At 43.8% G+C, this 13,393-nt stretch overlaps 3 pseudogenes; all 3 read left to right on the top strand.

Moving 5' to 3' along the window:
* Positions 1–12,162: 12,162 nt before the first annotated feature.
* On the top strand, positions 12,163–12,283 carry LOC135599476 (5S ribosomal RNA; annotated as a pseudogene).
* Positions 12,284–12,633: 350 nt separating this feature from the next.
* Positions 12,634–12,752, top strand: LOC135603324 (5S ribosomal RNA; annotated as a pseudogene).
* Positions 12,753–13,104: 352 nt separating this feature from the next.
* LOC135603326 (5S ribosomal RNA) lies at positions 13,105–13,223 on the top strand (annotated as a pseudogene).
* The last annotated feature ends 170 nt before the right edge of the window (positions 13,224–13,393 follow it).

A 13,393-nucleotide genomic window follows, 5' to 3' on the forward strand; every position in this document is an offset into this window, starting at 1 on the left:
CTTTAACTTCATCTAAATTCTCAATAAGTTTACCATATTTGTCTTTGCATTTTCTGATGCGATTAACGGCCCTTCGAGTAGCAATGGATGCATAGAAAAACTTAGTATTGGAATCTCCTAGAGTTAGCCAATGTTGTCGAGACTTCTGCTTTGCAAAACTTTCCTCCTGCTTTAAGGCTTGCATGAAGTTACTTCTGGCTTCTGTCTCTTTGTAGATAAGATTCTCATCTTGGGGCTGAAGTTGAAGCTCATATTGTATCGCCATTAGTTCCTTTCTGTAAATTTGAACCCGAGTGGTAATATTTCCAAAGGTGTTTGTATTCCACTCCTTCAGTGCCGCTTTGCAAACTTTGAGCTTTTGGCATAAGATGTAAAGTGGCGAACCATGTATATTAATATTCCAAGCCGATCTGATAATATCAAGGAACTGAGGATGAGTACTCCACATATTAAAGAATCTAAATGGTTTCTTGCCTCTAGGTGTTGCTTTCTCTGCGTGTATATACATTAAGGAATGATCAGAAAATAATGGTGCATCATACTCAAGAAGTGAATCAGGGTAAACTGTTAACCATTCTTGGTTAATCAAACATCTGTCTAGTCGAGCCATTATTTTTCTGTTACCATCGCCTTGATTACTCCAGGAAAGCTAATTGCCCACAGATTTCATATCAATCAATGCGGTAGTGTTTATATAATCATTAAATCTTTGAAGCTGACTTTCAGAATGCTGTCTACCCCCCACTTTTTCATTTGTGTATCGAACAGTATTAAAGTCACCAAGAACAATCCACGGCATATTAAGACAGTTATTTGCAATGTTAGTCAGATCGGTCCAAAGTGTATTTCTTTCTTGCATACTATTTGAAGCATATATACCAATAAAATTGAATTGACAGCCATTCTTTTTGTCCTCCACCTTAAGATGAATGAATTGATCGGTAGCAGAAATAAACCAAGCATTAATGGAGTTAGGATGCCATAAGACCCATATTCTACCAAATGTTTTACTAGAGTCATTGGTAAACAGTTCTACGTCCGGCCATATTAAATTCTTTTGAGCAAGAATGAGCGATTTTTTAATTTTTGTTTCTACGAGAATAGCAATATCACATGCGGCAGACTTGATTATTCTGTTGAGCTCCCGACATTTTTCAAGCTTATTAAGTCCACGAACATTCCAGCAGATTATCTTCATCAGAAAAAGAAAGTAAGGTATTCATTCTACGACTTTGAATGGATAGTACCATCCTTTTTCTTATCCTTAGGTTTTGCATTTTCCTCCCGCACAATATCTTTACCTTTTAAGGCCTTATTTCTATATTTATCCACTTCATCCACAGCTAGCAAATTTTTAAACTTTATACCTTGAGTCAAGTAGTCTGATTGTTGAGGCGCAATATCCTGGTTAGTATGATTTATTGATGCTTGAGATAGTTGAGGCAGAATATCCTTACTAACAAGGTTTGTTGGGGCCTGTGTTTGTTGTGGCAGAATATCCTTGCTGGCGATGTTTGTTGGTGCTTGAGTTTGTTGAGTCACAATGTCTTGGTTGGCATGTTGAGTGGATATTGGAATTCCTGTTGTGGATGGATCCAGTAATATAGTCAGAGATGAAGTTTCCAACTTCTGCTTCTCTTGTCCATGAGTACCATGGGCTGTTGTGGAAAGCTCCGACATAATAGGGAGAGATAAAGTTCCTGATTTGTCTTGTCTATGGCGCTGTCCCTGCGAGTCGAAATGCTCACACGTCTGCGTCACCATCGGTTCTACTACCATTAGAGGAGGTTCGCCTTGTTGCTGAGGCATCTGACGTGGCCTGTAGATCTTATTAATTGGTTTCGGGGTTTGTTGACAGGCTCCATTTGTATGACCAAAAGATAAGCAACTCTTGCATCGTTGTGGCTTCCAAGAATATGAGACATGTACCTTACGAGTGTTCCCTTCAAGATCTCGATAAAAAACCTCATTAGGGAGATCTTCGTCAGAGGAAACCAGTACACATGCTCGGGCAAATGTTAATCTCGTCTGCGCAGCTGTTGCTTTATCAATATAGAGTGGCTGTCCCAAAGTACTGCATAACTTTGCAATAAAACGTCGACTCCAAAGATGTAGAGGGAGACCTTGAAATGATACCCATAAGGGAATAGACTGTAGACTGTCTAACTCCAAACGGACATCAGGGGACCAGCGTCGTAGAATCATTGGATGGCCACGAATAGTCCAGAACCCTTCAAGGACCCGTTGCAAATCTTCTTCAGAGTATAGCTTGCAAACAAAGAAACCGTTCTCCAACATATGAAGGTCAAATGCCGATGTTCCCCATCTAGTTTTTATAAATGACGATAGTGGGAAATATGATGTTTTGAGACCTACCACATAACCAACAATCGCCATAGACCATGTCTCAATTAACTCTGCGGAATCATCTATCTCATACACAGCAATCTTCTTTTCAGCCTGAACTTCTGGAGCAAAGAATTCCAAACTGAGGTCCGGGCTTCCGATTGGAGCCTTGAAGAGGCTAGTCCATGGCCGAGGTTCATTGGAAATAAGAGCATGAGGTCGCGATCTAGAGCGCGACCTACTTTGATGCTGCTTCGTCAAAGGAACATCTCGCCGAAAAGAAGGTATTGGACGAGCAACTTGAGAAGGGAGCCTCGTCGTCGAATCTACCCTCTCGCCACCGTCACCAGACCCAGGGACCATCGCTGCCATGTCTAGGCCAGTTTTTTTTTTTTTTTTTTTTTTTTTTTTTTTTTTTTTTAAGAAGGAACTCTCCTTTATGCAACTGCCACCCAGGTAAGGAACTCTGTTTCACCGAGCAGAGCAGGAGAGAAAGGTTCGATTTTAGCCTTCCCGTTGCTACCAATCAGAGAGGAAAGAAGAACTGAAATTTTTCCTCTGTTCCATTCCTTTCTGCGAAGAACAGAATTCTCCCACTCTGTTCCCGTTTCAGTTTCAAGAACCGATCTCGATCTTGAAAGAGCAGAGCGTCCCTCACCTCCGCTGGAAGGAATCAGCCTCCGAGCCCCTTTTTCCCGATGAGAAGCAGATGAAAGGGGGCGGTGCAGAGAACCTCTCTTCTTCCTTCTCAGATCTCGTTGGAAGAGCAGATCTCCTCTGTTCGGGCTCCTTTCCCGATTAGAAGAGGAAGAAGGAGACCCCTCCTCTGTTCAAGAGAAACAGAGTATATTTCAATTATATGGCGACAGAATACGAAAAGATCTTGGGGCTCCCAAAGATTGGAAGGTTTCCGAGTTCATTGCTAACGGTACCTAGTGTCTCTCTAATCCTATTTCTCCCGAAATGTTATCACTTTGGCCGACTATCATAGCTATTCCAATCAGGAACAACTCTTCAGATATACTTATTTAGCCTCATGACAATGGCAAAGTTAGTGCCACATCCGTATGGAATCAAATTAGACAAAGAAATAACAAGTGGGTCCCAAGCAGTTGGACATGGGATCGACCGGGATCACAAAGACACTCCTTATGTACATGGCAGGCCCTTCTCAATAAACTACCTACAATAGACAATATGAAAAGAAGAGGTATCTATCATGTTAACCGATGCTCCCTTTGTTTGCAACAAGAAGAAACTGTTGACCACCTTTATTTTGCTTGTAATTATACAAAATGGATATGGAAGGAGATTCTCCAGCGATTTGAACTCAATAGACTGCCGCAACCAAACTTGCACCAAGAACTAGGCGACCTTATGCAATGTTTCTCAAGAAAAGGGCCACTTACACAACTGGCAAAGGTTACTTTCAGATGCGCTATTTGGTGGATGTGGAAGGAGAGATGTAATAGAATCTTTGAATGTCAACACACAAACAATGCTCAGCTCTTGAAAGAGATTATTAGAGACTCAAGATCCTGTTTGGAGCATGATCTCAAAATCGAGCACTTCACCCGAAGAGAAAAAGATATTTTTATCAAATTTAATTTTGCTATTAGCTAAAGATCTTGGGAATGATGTCAAATAATGTACCCACAGGTAGTTATAGTCTACAGCTTGTGTAGTCATAACTATCGCATTCGCACTCTATGAGTTAATTGGCTTTGTCTATGACTTGTATAGATAAAGCTATTTGTAGAATCTTTACACATAATCAATTTACTTTTAATTACCAAAAAAAAAATATATACCAATGAAATTGAATTGACAGCCATTTTTTTTGTCCTCTACCTTAAGTTGAATGAATTGATCAGTAGTAGAAATAAACCAAGCATTAATAGAGTTAGGATGCCATAAGACCCATATTCTACCAAAAGTTTCATTTGAGTCATTGGTAAACTGTTCTGCGTCCGGCCATATTAAATTCTTTTGAGCTTGAACGCGCGATTGTTTAATTTTCGTTTCTACTAGAATAACAATATCACATGCGGCAGACTTGATTATTCTATTGAGCTCCCGACATTTTTTCGGCTTATTAAGTCCGCGAACATTCCAACATGTTATCTTCATCAGTAATAAAGAAATGAAAAGGTGGTAAGGTATTCATCCTACGACTTTGGATGGACTGTACCATCATTTTTCTTATCCTTCGGTTTTGTATTTTCCTCCCGCACAATATCCTTACCTTTTATTACTTTATTTCTATATTTATCCACTTCATCTACAGCTTGCAGATTTTTAAACTTTAAAATACCTTGAATCATGTGGTCTTGATTGGCAGGGTTTGTTGAAGCACGATAAGATTGTTGCAGCACAATTTCCTGGATAGTACTTGTTGGAGTAGCTTGGCTAGAGAGGTTTGTTGGGGCATGAGTTTGTTGAAACAGAATATCCTTGTTGGCGATGTTTGTTGTGGCTTGAGTTTGTTGAGGAAGAATATCCTTGCTGGCGAGATTTGTTTGGGCCTGAGTTTGTTGAGTTATTGTGGACGGATCCAATGATATTGGAAGAGATGAAGTTCCTGACTTATGTTTCTCCTATCCACTAGTACCAAGGGAAACCTCTGTTGTGGAAGGCTCCGACATTATAGGAAGAGATATAATTTTGGATTTGTCCTTCTGTCCGCGGTGCTGTCCTTATGAGTCGGAATGCTCAATAGTCTTCGCCACCATCGGTGCTACTGCCATTAGAGAAGACTCGCTTTGTTGCGGAGGCGCTTGACGTGGTCGGTAGACCTTTGTGATTTGTTTTGGAGTTTGCTGACAAGCTCCATTTGCATGACCAAAAGATAAGCAATGCTGACATCGTTGTGGCTTCCAAGAATATGAGAAATGTACCTTCCGAGTGTTCCCGTCAAGATCACGATAGAAAACCTCATTTGGAAGATCTTCGTCAGAAGAAACCAGTACACATGCTCGTGCAAATGCTAATCTCGTCTGAGCAGCTGTTGCTTTGTCGATGTAGAGTGGCTGTCCCAGAGTGCTGCATAACTTTGCAATAAAACGTCAACTCCAAAGATGTAGAGGAAGACCTTGAAAGGATACCCATAATGGAATAGACTGTAGGCTATCTAACTCCAAACGTACATCAGGAGACCAGCGTCGTAGAATCATTGGATGGCCGCGAATAGTCCAGAATCCTTCGAGGACTCGTTGTAAATCTTCTTCAGAGTATAGCTTGCAAACAAAGAATCCGTTCTCCAGCATATGAAGATCAAATGACGATATTCCCCATCGAGTTTTGATAAATGAGGATAGTGGGAAATAAGATGTTTTGAGACCTACCACATAGCCAACAATCGCCAAAGACCATGTCTCAATAAGCTCTGCTGAATCAGCAGTCTCGTATACAGCAATCTTCTTATCAGCCTGAACTTCTGGAGTAAAGAATTCCAAGCTTAGATCCGGACTTCCAACCGGAGCCTTGAAGAGGCTAGTCCAAGGCCTAGGGTCACTGGAAATGAGGGCAGGCTGCCGTGATCTAGAGCGCGATCTACTTCGATGCTGTTTCGTCGAAGGAGTTTCTCTCTGGAGAGGATATGGAGGAGGAGCCAATTGAGGGGTAACGGTAGGGAGTCTTACCATCGTATCAACTCTCCCGCCACCATCGCCAGCCCTAGGGGCCGTCGCTGCCATGTTTGATCCCTCTTCGGGTCGCGGCTATAGAATCATCTCCATAGGGAAAAACCATCGTCGCAGTATATCAGATCGCCGCTACAGTACCGTCGCCCTAGGGAGATCTGGTCGCCGCTATAGTATCGTCGCCCTTGGGGAGAAGCCGACGCTGCAGGAGATCCGATCACCACTACAGTAAGGGAGATCAGATCGTTGCTATAGTATCGTCGCCCATGGGAGAAAGCCAACGCTGCAGGAGTCAGATCGCCCTAGGGAGATCTCGTCGCCGCTACAGTGTCGTCGCTGCCGCTACAGTACGTCGCCCTTAGGAAACAGCCGACGCTACAGGAAATCAGATCGCCGCTACAGTGTCGTCGCCTGTCGCCCGTGGGAGAAAGCCGACGCTGCAGGAGTCAGATCGCCCTAGGGAGATCTGGCCGCCGCTACAGTGGTCGCCCTAGGGAGATCTGGCCGCCACTACAGTGTCGTCGTGTTAGGACTCTAGCTAGGAGAGTCCTAATTGAGAGGGACATTCATGTAAAACTGTTAGAACTTTAGCTAGGAGAGTCCTAATTGAGAGGGACATTCTGTTAGGACTCTAGCTAGGAGAGTCCTAATTAAGAGGGACATTCATGTAGGAGGTTTTTTCTTAGAGAAGAATTAGGAGTTGTAAGGGAATAGGAGTCTTGAGTAGGAGTCCTATTAGGAGTCTTGAGTAGGAGTCTTAATTGAGTAGGACTCTTGAGTAGGAGTCCTATTAGGAGTCTTGAGTAGGACTCTTGAGTAGGAGTCCTATTAGGAGTTAGGGTTTAGAAACCCTATAAATAGCTATGTATTCATCCTCTTTTGATAAGCAATAGATGAATCTTTTCTGCAGCCTTTGAGCAGCAACTTGGAGGGAGGAACCCCTATAGAGTTCCAAGGAGGCCGATCCCCTAAAGAGATCAACCCCAAGTTTAGAATCTACAAGGGTTCTAACACCTGGTATCAGAGCAGCGTTCTTGGCGTCTCGCTGCCCTTCCATAGCCATCCATCAGCCCTCCACAGCCGCCTAAAGCAATTCCCACAATTGCTTAAAAGATCGTCACCAAATTCCATCGTCATCTCCACCACCGCAGATCATCCTTTGATCTCCCCGTGAATTGCAACAGGTTCTGGTTTCTTACCTTACTGCTGCTGCAATTTAGTTATCTTATTCGAAAATCCAAAAAAAAAAAAATTGTTCCAAAATTGCTGCATAAACTTTTCGTCGCAAAGTTTTCATCTCTACGACGAAAGATACATTGCAAAATTCCAATCGCATAGCATAGATTGTTTGATCTTGCTACTATAATTTTTCTATCCAAATCTCTATGAAATTTTTATGACAGCTTTGACACTTCCTAATAGCAGATTTTCCTTTGGTTTTGTCAAAAAATTCTCAATATAAACCGTTGATCTTTTACGTCTAATCTGCTATACTTGAAAATCTGCACCGTAAAATTTCAGCCGCATAGCACTATTTGTTTGATCTTGATACTATGTTTTTTCTGTCCAAATCTCTACGAAATTTTTATGATTGCTTTGAAACTTCCTAACAGTGGATTTCCATTTGGTTTCATCGAAAAATTCTCAATATAAACCACTGATCTTTTACGTCCAATCTGCTACACTTGAAAATCTATGCTGCAGAAAATTTCAGCCGCATATTGTTGCCTTAACCCATCTATTTGCAATCTTTTTTGAATGAAATTTCTTATACACTTCATAGATCATCTTGGCTTCCATCTAAGATTGATCTACTAAAGAATTCATCTCTAAAAACGATTTTGGGTTGCTGCAAATTTTCGTCGTAGACCGCTGAAATTTTTCGACGAGATTTCTGCTATCGCAACTTGCATCAATTTTCTTTCTGTTCCTGCCGAAATTTTCTTGATCAAATTGGACATCCTTGCTATCATATAAACTGTGATTTTTCTATCAATTCCCTCCTCAAATCTCTCAAGTTTTTGGTGGAAATTTCGTCGAGAAACCGTTGTTTCTTCGACGACAATTCTGCTCTTACAAGACAATACAATTCTGTAGCAAACTTCCACTGATTTCTATCAAACCTTTGCTACCATCTACCACAGATCCAAACCTTTCATCCATAGCCCTAAAACTCTACCAAACCACACCCTCAAACTGCACCCAAAACAGCAACAAAACAAGCCTAAACCGCAGCCTACATCCACCAATCCACCAACCCTTTCGACCATCACTTCTCTCAACCTATACATGCCTTTAACCCAACAACAAAAGAGAGATCTTAACATCACAGATTTGAAGATATATACTATGGTATCTAAGGAGGCAATCAATGCTAAATTCGAAGCCTTGGAGGCACGAATGGAGGATAAGATTCGGATGCTCTTTACCGAACTCAGATTGGGCCGACCACTAAGCCCGAAGAAATCACATCAAGGAGAGAGCTTTGCCCAATCACACCAAGCCCAAATATATGACTTCCAAGAGAGGGGAAGCTCTATGACCAACCCCAACTATTCATGCATGAGAGTGGAATTCCCTAGATGGGAAGAAGGAGACCCAATTGGTTGGATCTCGCGCGCGGAGCGATATTTTCGGTACCATAAAACTACGGATGCATCTATGGTGAAAATTGCAGCTATACATCTTGAAGGGGATGCTATACAGTGGTTTGACTGGTTTGAACATACTTATGGAGTCTTTTCATGGCAACAATTTAAAGAAGGACTGCTGATCCGCTTCAGACCAACCGATTACAAGAATATTGACGGACAACTAGCAAAGATCCGACAAACCTCCACCATTCAGGAGTACCAAACCAGGTTTGAAAGGTTATCTAATCAAACTCTTGATTGGTCTCAAAAACAGCTATTGAGGACCTTCATTGAGGGCTTGAAGCCGGAGATCCGAGGAGAAGTTAAAGCGCGACAACCGTACACGCTTATGGCAGCCATCTCTTTCGCACGACATCAAGAGGAGCAATTGAACCATGAAGCTCGGAGGACTAGGGTTGCTCCTCAACCAGTAATATTGAAGTCCTTAGCCCCCCCTACTGTCGACCGAGTCCCTACACCAAAGAGGCTAACAAGAGAAGAGCTTCGGGAGCGATATGCGAAGGGGTTATGTTGGCATTGTGACGAGCCGTGGAGCCATGAGCATCGCTGTAGTAAAGGGGGACTTCTTATGATTGAACCGATAGAAGAAGAGGTTATTAAACATCCAAAAGAGAGCCTTGAATATGAAGAAGAAGATGCAGAAGAAGAGCCACAACCGACCGAAGTTACAGTACATACACTAGCTGGCTACTCAAACCCGCAAACGATGAAAGTTGGAGGCCTTCTCAAACAACAATCGATCACTGTTCTCATCGACACGGGCAGCACTAATAACTTCCTAAACAGTAAGGTTGCCGTCCATATGAACTTACCTATTGAGAATTGCAGCAGGTTTGATGTTAAGGTCACCGACAGACGGATTTTGAAGTGTGATCGTAGGCGCCCGCAGGAGAAACTATTGCTGCAGGACCAAGAGATAATTGCAGAATTCTTCCTTCTCCCTCTTGATGATCATAAGACCATGCTCAAAATTGAATGGTTGATGACATTAGGTGATGTTTCTTGGAATTTTATACAACTAATTATGAAATTTTGCAGTAAAGAGAAACAAGTGATACTGCACGGGAAACGTGAGGGCGATGTAACGATGATTTGCACACAACAAATGGAGAAGGTTTTGCATAAAGCATGCAGCGGATTCTTGGTACAACTTGAGCAGCAAACAAAGGGAGAGCTAATAGAATTTAATGATTCAAACCTACTTCCTTTGCTTGCTGAATTTTCAGATATATTTATGGAACCGTGCAATCTACCTCTTACCCATCGGCATGATCATTGTTTAATGATTCTTCCAAGCAAATCTCCAGCAAATACTCAGCCATATCAGTATCCACATCTCCAGAAGGATGAAATAAAAAGGATTATAAAAGAGATGCTCGAAACAGGAGTTATTCGGCCATGTTGCAGCCCCTACTCTTCACTGGTGCTACTTGTACACAAGAAGGATGGAACATGGCGAATATGCATTGATTACCGAGCTCTCAATGGCATTACCATCAAGGATAAATACCCTATTCCAATAGTAGATGACAGGGAGCACAAATCTTTACAAAGCTGGACCTTTGATCCGGGTATCATCAAATATGAGTATGCGAAGAAGACATACCGAAAATCGCCTTTCGAATACACAACAACCACTATGAATTTTTGCTTTCTTCAAAAGAAGGTGGAATATCTTGGGCATATCATATCAGAGGAAGGTGTGGTAGTAGACCCCTTCAAAATTGGAGCAATGCAAAACTGGCTAACCCCGAGGAACATAAAATTGCTACATGGCTTTCTCGGTTTAACAGGCTACTACTGCAAGTTCGTGAAAAACTATGGAGAGATCAGTGCACCACTTACTTCCTTTCTGAAAAAAGATGTCTTCCAATGGTCGAATAGAGCCTCTGTTGCCTTCGACAAACTTAAGGCAGCCATGACGATGATGCCGGTGCTAACACTACCAGATTTCAACCAACCCTTCATTATTGAGGCCGACGCATCTGGAGTCGGAATTGGAGCAATTCTCATGCAAGATGGTCGACCACTCGCATACACTAGCAAGGCATTATCTCCCTCCCATCAAAATAAGTCAACATATGATAAGGAGATGCTCGCTATTGTGCGCGCAGCAACGAGGTGGAGACCCTACTTGATTGGTCGACGATTTCAAATTAAAACCGACCATAAAAGCCTCAAGTACTTTTTGGAACGAAAGATATCATCCCCTGAGCAGCAAAACTGGATGCGCTTTCGCAACTACCCGAGCAAGCTGAAGTTTTGGCCATTTCACTTCCGACCAGCGACTTCCTTGAGGATATTAAGATGGAATGGCATCACTCACAAACCGACGGCCAGACAGAAGTTGTAAATAGGTGCTTGGAGATAGCCCAAAGCCACCCACCAAATATGACTACCCAAGGAGGACTTCAGACTCAGCCAAGTGCCATTATTGATCGACGGATTATGATTCGACGACGACGATCCACTACTGAATTGCTAATACAGTGGGCAAACCTACTAACAGAAGATGCCACTTTGGAGAACTATGATGACTTGAAGATCAAATTCCCAAAATTCATGAATCGTCAGCCTCGAGGACAAGGCTGATTTGAAGAGGGCGGGTTTGTTAGGACTCTAGCTAGGAGAGTCCTAATTGAGAGGGACATTCATGTAAAACTGTTAGAACTTTAGCTAGGAGAGTCCTAATTGAGAGGGACATTCTGTTAGGACTCTAGCTAGGAGAGTCCTAATTAAGAGGGACATTCATGTAGGAGGTTTTTTCTTAGAGAAGAATTAGGAGTTGTAAGGGAATAGGAGTCTTGAGTAGGAGTCCTATTAGGAGTCTTGAGTAGGAGTCTTAATTGAGTAGGACTCTTGAGTAGGAGTCCTATTAGGAGTCTTGAGTAGGACTCTTGAGTAGGAGTCCTATTAGGAGTTAGGGTTTAGAAACCCTATAAATAGCTATGTATTCATCCTCTTTTGATAAGCAATAGATGAATCTTTTCTGCAGCCTTTGAGCAGCAACTTGGAGGGAGGAACCCCTATAGAGTTCCAAGGAGGCCGATCCCCTAAAGAGATCAACCCCAAGTTTAGAATCTACAAGGGTTCTAACACGTCGCCGCTACAGTGGTCGCCCTAGATCTGGCCGCCGCTACAGTGGTCGCCGCTGATCGTAAGTTTCACTCCTTTTTGCGTCCCGAGATACGAAACATCTCCCGTAGACCTCCGAGACGATTGTTTTGGGGCTCGGAATTTGCCGTGACCGCTACGCAGTCAGTATCGTGGGGCTCGGAGAGAGCTATTCGGATTGGGGTGGCAATAGCGATTCTGAGATCGTTCTAGAAAGTGCCGATGGTTTCGACGCGCGCTTGCTGTGACCGATACGCAGTCGTTGGGCTAGGGCTCGTAGAGAGCTTGCGATAGGGATTTTGTGAACGTTCGAGAAAGCGCCGACGGTTTCGTAACGGGCAAGAGGCTACGTACGTTGATACGCCGGCCGCGACGTGCACATAGGCGAGGGATGAAGAACGCGAAACGGGTGTGATAATGCCAGCACTAAAGCACCGGATTCCAACAGAATTCCGAAGTTAAGCGCCGACTTTGGAGAGAGTAGTACTAGGATGGGTGACCCCCTGGGAAGTCCTCGTGTTTCAATCCTTTTTGCGTCCCGAGATACGAAACATCTCCCGTAGACCTCCGAGACGATTGTTTTGGGGCTAGGATTTTGCCGTGACCGCTACGCAGTCAGTATCGTGGGGCTCGGAGAGAGCTTTCCGGATTGGGGTCGTAATAGCGATTCCGAGATCATTCGAGAAAGTGTCGATGGTTTCGACGCGCGCTTGCCGTGACCGATATGGAGTCGTTGGGCTAGGGCTCCGAGAGAGCTTGCAATAGGGATTTCGTAAACGTTCGAGAAAGCTCTGACGGTTTTGTGACGGGCAAGAGGCTCCGTACGTTGATGCGTCGGCCGTGACGTGCACATAGGCGAGGGACGAAGCACGCGAAACGGGTGCGATAATGCTAGCACTAAAGCACCGGATCCCATCCGAACTCCGAAGTTAAGCGTGCTTTAGATAGAGTAGAACTAGGATGAGTGACCCCCTGGGAAGTCCTCGTGTTGCACTCCTTTTTGTGTCCCGAGATACGAAACATCTCCCGTAGATCTCCGAGACGATTGTTTTGGGGCTCGGAATTTGCCGTGACCGCTACGCAGTCAGTATCATGGGGCTCGGAGAGAGCTTTCCGGATTGGGGTCGCCATAGCGATTCCGAGATCGTTATAGAAAGTGCCGATGGTTTCGACGCGCGCTTGCCGTGACCGATACGCAGTCGTTGGGCTAGGGCTCGTGGAGAGAACTTGCGATAGGGATTTTGTGAACGTTCGAGAAAGCGCCGACGGTTTCGTGACGGGCAAGAGGCTCCGGACGTTGATGCGCCGGCCGTGACGTGCACATAGGCGAGGGACGAAGTACGCGAAACGGGTGCGATAATGCTAGCACTAAAGCACCGGATCCCATCCGAACTCCGAAGTTAAGCGTGCTTTAGATAGAGTAGAACTAGGATGAGTGACCCCCTGGGAAGTCCTCGTGTTGCACTCCTTTTTGTGTCCCGAGATACGAAACATCTCCCGTAGATCTCCGAGACGATTGTTTTGGGGCTCGGAATTTGCCGTGACCGCTACGCAGTCAGTATCATGGGGCTCGGAGAGAGCTTTCCGGATTGGGGTCGCCATAGCGATTCCGAGATCGTTATAGAAAGTGCCAATGGT

Source organism: Musa acuminata, chromosome BXJ2-1, assembly GCF_036884655.1.
Source record: "Musa acuminata AAA Group cultivar baxijiao chromosome BXJ2-1, Cavendish_Baxijiao_AAA, whole genome shotgun sequence".
NCBI classification, from domain to species: domain Eukaryota; kingdom Viridiplantae; phylum Streptophyta; class Magnoliopsida; order Zingiberales; family Musaceae; genus Musa; species Musa acuminata.